Below are 8,497 nucleotides of genomic sequence, written 5' to 3'. Positions count from 1 at the left end.
TAGCAGAATTCAATGCAAATAAGGCAAACGAATGAAAATGCATGAGAGAAAAAAGAATAAGAAAAGGAATGGAGAAAAGGAGGTAGAGTAACCACTCAAGTGGCAGCAAGACAGAGAGCACTTCTCCATACGTTGTATTCAGACAGGGACGAGAAATTGCTCTTCTCTTTTACAGTACTTCCATAAAGTAATGTTAAATAACTCTCTCTCTCTCTCTCTCTCTCTCTCTCTCTCTCTCTCTCTCTCTCTCTCTCTCTCTCTCTCTCTTCATTGAAATCATTCATTCCATAGCCCTCGTAGCTCCTTTTCTTCAACGAGTGGGACATATGATGAGTTAGGTTCTTTTAATGGTCACCATAGAAGCAACTGTTGGTTGTAATCCGGCTCAAATTTCAAGTTGTACCTTTTTTTTCTGTTATATTTTAGCCGGAATTAATGGGAGATATTTTCCATTTTTTCTTCATGTCAACAAATCTTTTATAGTATATTAATAAATATGTGAAATTTTATTTGAATACTAAAAGTATTTCTAAAAACGTACCTGTGTCATATCTCTGATTTAGAGAATCGGTCTCTTGGTTTACACTTACCTGTATAAATTTGAACTCAAAGTTACAGTATGTTCCCATTTACCAACAAAAAAAGAGACCGCATCTATTTACCAGACATTTTTGTGCAGAGTACAATTTAAACTAGTTCAGAACGGCTTCATATCCAGGAAAGCATTTTTGTTTTTTAACGTCACTAGCAATCTATGCTGCCTTATTATTTCTGTCTTTCACTTATAATGACGATTACACTAGATACCACCTAATAAATAGATAAATCATCTTCTAATGAATACCTTTCTTATACACGAGTTCGATTTCATTTAGTCCAGCTTTTACTGAATTTTATTTATTTTTTTAAATTTTGTACCCCAGGTGGGGTACAAAATTACTACGACCCAGCTAATCAAACAAACATACGGCTACGTAAGTACACTCACAATCTTACATACAGTTGCTGAGGATGCTGAGTAAAGAAATAACAAAAATAACTCATAATTTACTTGCTTTGTTTATCCTGTAAACAAGGTAACCAAATCTGAAAAACTTAATTCCATTGAAACGTGTACTACTACACACCATTTCCATGGCTAGGAAGAAACAATATTGTTTTGTCACAACCCAAAATGCAAATATTTAGAATCACCTTCGAAATCAGAGGTGGGTAGCAAGTTTCTCCAACTGTGACTCAGTAGCGGAATGTGCTGTCCCAAAATCGTGTTCAAGTCTGCAAAAAAATAACAAGGACCAAATTTAATGGCATCGGATTCTCACGGCTTTGTTTCCGGGAAATGGCTTCTATTCAGAGTAGTGCAGAACGTACCAAGTTTCATGATGATGACTCTGATAAGTTCCTCTTGGAGATTTTGAATGACGGACTATTATTATAAGTGTAATTCATTTTGGTTGTTGTCAAGAACAGGATTTTAATGCGGTTACAAAGGCGACAGACTGAACATTAAGGATAACCTTTCTTCTATGTACAGTAGTGTTTCTACAACCATGTATATTGTTCTCTGGGAACATTCAGAAGGGATTTTTTTTATTTCTCTCTCTAATGCTTTAACACGAAAGAAGGGGAAAAAATCGTTAGAACCTCCACAGGCTTCAATATAGAAAAGAATAAATTGCTTTAGTTTATCTTCTGAAGATGAAAGAAAGGAATTCGGAAAGGTTTTTGTGTTCATTTTCATACTATTATAACACATATCTGAAAGCTCTTCCTTCTGTTTGTTAAGCTGTGTGAGTGTCCCAGGAAATGTCTATCATAGATAAGAGATCAGGCGGTCGAAACTCCAGCTGTGTATGTATTCTATACATACACATGTTTACATGTTTGTATAATGAATGCATGTATACTTTATGTATCATGCATTCTGGGAGAGCTTGTTGGAGTTATAAGTGCAGCGCTGATCCAGAGTCAGGCAGTCAGGAACAGAGCTTGCTGGAAATAGGTCCCTCTCTCTCTCTCTCTCTCTCTCTCTCTCTCTCTCTCTCTCTCTCTCTCTCTCTCAATAATCCCATTCATATATATATAAGGGTTACTGATGGTTTACTGTTTGTAAAAGCTCTGTTAAAACTCACCCCAGGAGTGTGTTAATTTTGTAGAAGGTGATCAGGAATATTGTTTTGTGCAAGCATTGTGGAAGGTGTGTAATGGTGTAATAATTACAAAAGGTAATGTGGTGATTACTGAGTTTTGTTATGTTAAGAGTTAAAGTGACATTCTAGGTGAAAGAGAATTATTATTTTGATAAGAGATCTCTTATTGTGAGTTCTAATGTGTCTTGCTGCTAATTATATATATTTGAATAAGTCTTAGTGACTTGGCAGTGTTATCTATTAGAAAGTCTTAGAAAGACGTGAGCTTAACTTTTTTAATTTTTTTTTTAAAGTGAAGTAAACTTGTGAAAGATTGATATAGTCTTTGAGCACATTTTTGGTGGTTGGTATATTTCCATTTTTGCATATTGCATTCTTATATGTCTGTGCTATCATATTACTATAATTTTATAATTACTGTGTTTCAAAGTTTTGTGCTGGTGATTTCTTACCATTTTGTTAGTGCCTACCTGTTATTGAGATTTTAGAGAATGGTTATGTGGATTCCAGTCAGTAATATTTTGGTGAATGTTTGTGTTAATTAATCAGGTATATGCTTGGCACTTGAGTGATAGTTAATGGTTTGAATCTTACCTAACCAAACTGCTTTCTTAATAAATTAAAGTTTTGTGAATTAAACTTGATTAAGAAATACTTAAATCTTACACTGTTGTCAGTTAATAGTAAATCTTTTGAGATCGTGAACTCTGCATATAACTTTTGAACTTAGAAATAAACCTGTTTGTTTAAAGTTTTTTAAAACACAGCGTTTCATTTTGACCACCAGTAATTAGAGACATTTATGAATGTGTACAAGGTAAGTGATGTATCTGTTTGTTCGCCTGAGACTTATCTAGGTAAAATAGAACCAGAGAGACGGATAGTGCTTGTTGAAATGATACCCATTTTCCACTAGTCTGGATATAACTTATTAATCGTTGCCTCACCCATAACTTGATAAATTTACATTGATTTTCTTAAGTGATAAGTAAGTTTTATGGGATTATTGTACCTTTAGTGATTCTTTGTTATGAGGTTTCAAGTATCTGGTCGATGTGAGGTAACTTTTTGGTATTATTATTTGTGTAATAACCAGGTGCTTGATCATTTTGTAACAATACCATGAAGAAAAAATGCTGCCATTTCTCTTCTGTTTGTGTTTGAAGACAAGATGTTTTTTGTCCTCATTAGGTTAAGAAACATTATAAGAGGAAGCCATTACTTTTTGTCTCTGATGAGCTGAAAAGAAAAAGGATTTATAAAAATAATGTTCTACTGTATATTGCTATATTCCAAAACTGAAAACTAGGTTGAAAAATTTTTAATTAAAATCCTTGAGGTTCTATTGATATTTTTAGTAAATATATTCAGATTAACGTGAGACTTAGTGAACTGCCAATATGGTTAAGAGGCTAAAGCTATAAAATTACTTTAATAGGGTGCGGGTCGCATATTTCCCAAGTCTGGAAGAGTATAGTGATAGGGAAAATTAGGACCAATCAAAGAGCGCGGAGCTGATCATGACGTCATCACAAGCCACGCCTTTTAGCTCCTCAGTCCCATATCCATTATCGCCAGTCACGGTGCCGAAGAAAAACTTCACAAATTCACAGTTTATGGCTTGTATGACTTATACATTTCAGTGAGATATATCTAAACATTATCCAACACTAATTTAACAACAATATATTCTTCAAATAGATACACCATGAAATATATTATCCGTTATTGGCTTCTCCTTCTTGGTAATAATGGTCAGTGCCTGTTACTTCCTGCTCCCAAAGTCGATATTTACTGCATAAATAATATTTTCATCGCGAGTTTCTAAATTATGTACTTGAAAAGGCATGTTTAATTCCATTTATAAAGAGTTGCAATAACTCATGGGATGAATAAAACAATATAATACAAGATGGTAAAAATGATGGTGTAAAAATGATGGTATATGACCTGTAATAGCACTACAGACTACAGACAGGAGGCCAAGAACTTCGCGGCGCTTCGACTCCCATCAAGATGTATTTATTTAATCTTGGACTTCGAAAGTGACGGCTTTAAATGTTGACATTAAATATGAACAAGACTGTGTAAAACTTAGAACCAGTGTCAAGTGCAGAGAAGAATTCAAGCAATGGAAAGAAACTTTTTGTGAAAAAAATAAACAGTTTTAATTCTTATAAATTGTACCCAGTTGGCGGCGAAAGAAAATGTTGCAAATGCTAAGTCGCATGGCAGTGGTCACTGAGCTAGAGGGCAACTGAAGTAAGTTGCTGCTAAAATGTTGACAGGATGTAGTGTTATATGCTGGACTGTGCAATATACTTATTTTCTCATCCCTAAAGTACCTCTTGTAAGTTAAAAATATATAAAAGAACAAACTCTGAACATTTACCGATACATTATTTCAATGCAGTTTGTTTTATTTGGCTTCCATTATTGTATAAATTTAAGTCTCAGCTCAGTATTAAGTCCATTTTAGCCCCCAAGGATGTACAGTACTGTGTTATAAATATATATATATATATATATATATATATATATATATGGAGATAAATGAGAACTCAGTCCTGGAACATGAGTTTATTCCAACGTTTCGACTGCCGAGGTCTCCTTCAGGGAACTGACAAAGTACAGGTTATAGCAAGTATATATACAAAATCATATTCCCCAGGGCTGCAACTATCGGATAGGGTAAGGAGATTAAAACATTAGCGCAGCCCTCGGGAATATGATTTTGTATATATACTTGCTACAACCTATACTTTGTCAGGTCCCTGAAGAAGACCTCTGCGGTCGAAACGTTGGAATAAACTCATGTTCCAGTACTGAGTTCTCATCTATCTCATTATAACCACACCTGTCAAAAATGAACTCTCATCATATATACAGAGTATATATATATATATATATATATATATATATATATATATATATATATATGTATAATATATATATATATATATATATATATATATATATATATATATATATATATATGTGTGTGTGTGTGTGTGTGTGTGTGTGTGTGTGTGTGTTTGTATGGGGATTTTGCTTGTCTTAACGTTTACCACTAGCCCACTCGAGCATGGAACGTTTTTCAGGCGTTACTGCCTGTTGTTTCAGGCTATAAAAGGTATTATGTACAGTACTAAAATAATAACTGCCTTATGCTTAAATGAAATGTGGAGGATACGGTTTTGACGACAAATTTATGCACTTAATTTAAGGCATACATTTGGCTATTGAGTGTGAGCTTGTATGAAAATAGTGGTATACTCATATACTACCGTTATCCCAGGTTTTAATTAATACATGTTGAATATTTGTATAAAATTTTCTGCTGAAAGAGAGTTTGGAAAAAAGCGTCATCCATATTTATTTTAAAGCATATCGCAGTTCTAATAAATTTATGCATCAATTCTGCTCTAGTTCAGCTCAGTAAAAAGTCTACTGTAACTCCATAAATAGGTATTCTGTACTCCTATAATTGCTAAAAATATTAATTACTAATGAAATACTCATTTTAATTCTGTGTACACAATGAATGACAAGTATGAACGGTTTGCTAAAAATATTAAATATAAATTAAATAATCAGTGTTTTGTTTGTACACAATGAATTTTAAGTAAAAGTCACGTAAGGGCTTGCTAAAAATATTCAGTACTGAATTATATTATAACTTTTTAGTTATTCTTACACAGTGCACGAAAAGTAAAAATCAGAAGCAAAAAATATTTAATAGAAAGCTTTTTATATATTTGTACACAATGAATGACAAGCACCAATCAGGTAAGGACATATAGAAGGTTATCAAAACGGCAATTTGTTACTACAGCTTATCAAGTACACCTTGAAAAACAACCTTATTCAGATAAGCTACTGACAGGATGAGTTTGTCAAGTAACTATATTTGGTTACAGTAGGCTAACTTAGATCACCAATAAATAATACCGTAGGTTTCCTTAAGGGCACATTAGCTCTTGAAATAATTTAATGAATTACTGTGTCCTTGTAAATAGAAGGGACTATATCAGTCTGATTCCTGTTCATGACCTAGTAATGACCAGTATGTTGCTTTTATACAATGCACAGTAATGTGCATTACTACGAAATAGCATATGTCTATAGAAATCCGTAGCGTAAGCCTACTCCCTATCCCTATTTTCCCCTACAAACAGGTCAGATACCATCATTTTTACCGTCTTTTATATTGTTTGATGCATCCTATGAGTTATCGCAACTCTTTGTAAATGGAATTGAACATGCATATTCAAGTATATAATTTAGAAACTCGCGACGGAAATATTATTTATGCAGTAAATATCGACTTCGCGAGCAGGAGTTAACAGGCACTGACCATTATTACCAAAAAGGAGAAGCCAATAACGGATAATATATTTCACGGTGTATCTCATTTGAAGAATATATTGTTGTTAAATTAGTGTTGCATTATGTTTAGATGTATCTCACTAAAATGTACTGTATAAGTCATACAAGCCATAAACTGTGAATTTGTGAAGTTTTTCTTTGGCATCGTGACTGGCGGTAATGGATATGGGACCGAGGAGCTAAAAGGCGTGGCTTGTGACGTCATGATCAGCTCCGCGCTCTTTGATTGGTCCTAATTTTCCCTATCCCTATACTCTTCCAGACTTGGGAAATATGCGTGGGGGTCTGTAAGTATGTAGACAATTCTCCTGACAGCTTTTATTTGCCAGAAAATATTTTGTTTACTCTTCCTTGGTTCTTTATGCACGAGAAAAGAGAAAGTGATATTTATCTCATCTTCAGAGAGCCACGAGAGAGTAATGTATCCTCTAAATATCTTTACATAAAAAAAGGCCAGTGCATAAAAAAATTATTTTTATTCCTCGATAAAATTTTGTTATAGCAATGTAAGCTGTCCCTTGAAGGACGTGTGCCAAGAAGATTTTGTTTTGTTTACCTGAAATTTCTAATTCTTCGCCAATTATAAGGTAATTGAAAGTTACCCTGAGCAAACTGAAGAATAATGATAGGCTATAACTAAAAGTATCATTGGATAATTATCGGTATTCATGCTATTTGTGTAAAAATTGGTTTTTCATGATACTACTAGTTGAATGAGCCATATGTTTTTTCCTACGAATATTTGTTGGGAGAAGGAAAAGCTACAACGCATTTAGTTAAAAAATACACATACTCACAAGCACACAACACACACACACACACGAACACACACACATTCTCTCATTCAATTGTCAGTTACAGCATTAATATAGATCAAGTAAAGAAGTGGTAATACTGTCATTAATGCAGACATGAAAGAGGGTATCCTACGGAAGTAAACAAGGGGCAAACAGCAGACGGGCACATAAAGTTGCAATAATTTTCGAACTGGAGAAAAAATGATCTCCCGTATAATGTAGTTATTCCCAGGCTGCCGCTCAAGCCACCGCCATCTAGTGATAACGATAACAATTTACAGCGAGCGTAACATTTTCTGTCATTAGTGAAAATTACGTTTACTACATCTCTATCATGAGAAATGAATTCGTTAGGTCACGTTTGTCGTAATACGTGATATACGGCGTTGTTCGTGAGATGACTTTTGAAACCTTAAAACTAATGAAAGTGATTTACAGTAGTAGGTTTTCAGTAAGTGACAAATAACCGGATCATCAGAAAATTTCGGTGTACATTCTGTGTATTGTTCTACCGTTTTGTTCAAGATTACGCAAAGTTATTGTTTAAAGAGCTTTAATACCAGTGCTGAAGTTATTGTACTGTCTTCCGAAGTCTCCTTAATAATAGACCCGTACTCAATACGAAAATTTTGGTGTAAATTTACTGTACAGCGTTTTCGTATTTTGGACCATAGCATGTCATTTTGATTTATTTAATCTGTGCACTGAATGGTTCAGACATTCGTTCCTTAGGAAGTGAATACTTTCAAAGACTGACCTCACCCCTAGGCTTATACACTAAAATCTGGGAGACCACAGTGGGAAACCAGGATCTTGGTTGAGGGGAACTCAAGTGATACAAAAAGGTCGGTAATCTCACTGGTAGTACTCATTCATATTAAGGTAAGTTTATGGAAAGTAATCAAACTAGTATCATGCACAAGGGTAAGGACATAGGTCAGGTTAGGTGTGGTTGGTTAGATCGCATTATTATTATTTGGTAGAACTAAGCATTAGCATTGCATTGGATATTTCCTTTAAAATTGACTATTCTTATAGTATTTTGGTTGCTTATCAAGAATTTGCCACAATTTGTTGTCGGTCAACTGCAATTAACCTGTAATTAACCTCAGAACTGATTATGTTATTGTATGTTGGCCATCCTGCCTGGGGTTTGGTGGC

General features: G+C 34.1%; 1 long non-coding RNA gene across 1 annotated transcript in view; it reads left to right on the top strand.

The window, feature by feature from the left end:
- Positions 1 to 7,607: 7,607 nt before the first annotated feature.
- LOC136842106 (uncharacterized) overlaps positions 7,608 to 8,497 on the top strand; it is a 246,686-nt gene continuing 245,796 nt past the window's right edge. The window contains exon 1 of the long non-coding RNA XR_010854173.1: positions 7,608 to 8,218. This is a non-coding gene — a long non-coding RNA (uncharacterized lncRNA). The remainder of the gene's footprint in view (positions 8,219 to 8,497) is intronic.

Source organism: Macrobrachium rosenbergii, chromosome 9, assembly GCF_040412425.1.
Source record: "Macrobrachium rosenbergii isolate ZJJX-2024 chromosome 9, ASM4041242v1, whole genome shotgun sequence".
Taxonomy (NCBI): Eukaryota; Metazoa; Arthropoda; class Malacostraca; order Decapoda; family Palaemonidae; genus Macrobrachium; species Macrobrachium rosenbergii.
This window is presented reverse-complemented; position numbering and strand designations above follow the sequence as displayed.